The 2323-nt window shown below is 45.7% G+C and overlaps 1 long non-coding RNA gene across 1 annotated transcript; it reads right to left on the bottom strand.

The window, feature by feature from the left end:
- On the bottom strand, positions 1–1656 carry LOC121348732. The gene is made up of 3 exons (XR_005954404.1): positions 1520–1656; positions 1234–1299; positions 1–61 (listed from the first exon to the last, which is right to left on the bottom strand). It is a non-coding gene; the product is annotated as an uncharacterized LOC121348732 (long non-coding RNA).
- Between the last annotated feature and the right edge of the window lie 667 nt (positions 1657–2323).

Genomic DNA, 2323 nt, shown 5'->3' with positions numbered 1-2323 from the left:
TTTTTTTTCTGGAATTTTCTGGGATTTTTCTCCTTTTTGAAGGTTTGGACTCTTCCATTTCCTGTGGGGAAAAAATTCAGGATAAATCCCAAAAAATTCTCTTTTTTTCCCTCTAAATTCAAAAATTTTCCCTCAAAATTTCCATTTTTCTCCTCTAAATTCCCAAATCTTCCCCCCAAAAAATTCCCATTTTCTCACTTACTAAAATCTCCATTTTCCCCCCAAAATCCCAAATTTTCCCCCCAAATTTCTTTTTTTCCTCCCAAAAAATTCCCATTTTCTCACTTACTAAAATCTCCATTTTCCCCCCAAATTTCTTTTTTTTCCTCCCAAAAATTCCCAAATTTTTCCCCACCAAAATCCAATTTTTTCCCCCTAAAATTCCCATTTTTGTCCCTTTCTAAAATCTCCTTTTTTCCCCCAAAATTCCCAAATTTTTCCCTAAAATTCCCAATTATTCCCCCCAAAATTCCCAAATTTTTCCTCCCAAAAATTCCCATTTTTTCTTCAAAATTCCCCATTTTTCCATCCAAAATCCCACATTTTCTCCCAAAAAAATCCCATTTTTACCCTCACTAAAATCTCTTTTTTCCCCCCAAAATCCCATTTTTTTTGCCAAAATTCTCATTTTTTCCCTAAAATCTCAAATTTTTTTCGCAAAAATTCAGATTTTTTCCCTCAAAATCCCATTCCCTCCCCCAAAATTCCCCTTTTCCCCAAAAAATTTCCATTTTTCCCCTCAAAAATTCCCATTTTTCCCTGAAAATCCTCATTTTACCCACCAAAATCACCATTTCCCCTCAAAATTCAAATTTTATCCCCCAATTTCTAATTTCCCCCCTAAAATTCCCATTTTTAACCCTAAAATTCCCTTTCCCCCAAAAAAAAATCCCATTTTATCCCCTAAAATTCCCATTTTCCTTAAAGAACCCCCTCAAATTCCCATTTTTAACCCTAAAATTCCCTTTCCCCTCAAAAAAAAAATCCCATTTTATCCCCAAAATTTCCATTTTGCCCCTAAAATTCCCATTTTCCTTAAATTTTTCCTCAAAAAAATTCATTTTTTGCCTCAAAAATCTCAATTTTTCCCCCAAATTTCCTTTTTTTCCCCCCCCAAAAGCCCCATTTCCCCCCCAAAAATCCACATTTTTCCCCTAAAATTCCCGTATTTTTCCTCAAAATTCCTATTTTTCCCTCAATATTCCTAAAAATTCCCAATAAAATTATTCCTACCCGAAAATTTGCATCTTAATTCAGAATTCCGGAGCGTTTTCACTTGGGCATAGCAACAATCCAGCTCTGCAACAGCACAAAACCAACATTTTAACATTCCCAACCTTTTATTTTCTTCATCCATACATATTCGCAGGGAAAATTACAACAATTTCTTGGATTATTTATTAATAATTTAATAATTTTCGGGATTATTTGTAAGATAAAAAGCGGCTTCCCCTCAGAGCCGCCGCTTCCCCTCAGAGCCGCCGCCATCTTTGCCACCCCCCCCTTTTCCCGCGCTCACCCCTCAGCCGCTCCTCCGGCAATGGCTCCTCCGTGGATCCCGACGTTTTCCCGGTAACCGATTCCGGGAATGTTACCGGGAACGGAAATGGGAAGGACACCGGACGTGGTATGGCCGCCTGGGCTCGGTCCTAGCGCCGGCTGAGGCGGGGTGGGGGGGAAGCCGGGATGGATCCCGCGGATGAAAGCGGGGAAGGGAAATGGCGAATTCGGCTGCCTTAGGGTCACTGTCCCCTGTGGGGTCCCGCCATGATTCTCCCTCACGAATCTCGCCATAGTTTCCCCTCAGGGGTCCCGCTCCGGTTTCCCTTCAGGGGTCTCGTTCTGCGGTCCTACCGTGAGTCCCGCCATGGTTCCCCGTCAGGGGTCCCGCTCCGGTTTTCCCCTCATGAATCCCGCCATGGTTCCCCCTCAGGGGTCCCGCCATGATTCCCCTCAGGAATCCCCCTCCGGTTTCCCCTCATGAATCCCGCCATGGTTCCTCCTCAGGGGTCTCGCTCTGCGGTCGTACCGTGAGTCCCGCCATGATTTCCCTTCAGGGTCCCGCTCCGGTTTCCCCTCAGGGGTCCCGCCATTAGTCCCGTTCCGGTTCCCCCTCAGGGATTCCGCTCCGGTTTTCCCACATGAATCCGCCCATGGCTCCCCTCAGGGGTCCCGCCATGGCTCCCCCTCAGGATTCCCGCTCCGGCTTTCCCCGTCAGGAGTCCCGCCATTGGTCCCGCTCCGGTTTCCCCTCAGGGGTCTCGCTCTGCGGTGGTACCGTGAGTCTCGCCATGATTCCCCCTCAGGGGTCTCGCACTGAGGT

Source organism: Pyrgilauda ruficollis, unplaced genomic scaffold, assembly GCF_017590135.1.
Source record: "Pyrgilauda ruficollis isolate IOZ18807 unplaced genomic scaffold, ASM1759013v1 scaffold1291, whole genome shotgun sequence".
Classification (NCBI taxonomy): Eukaryota; Metazoa; Chordata; class Aves; order Passeriformes; family Passeridae; genus Pyrgilauda; species Pyrgilauda ruficollis.
This window is presented reverse-complemented; position numbering and strand designations above follow the sequence as displayed.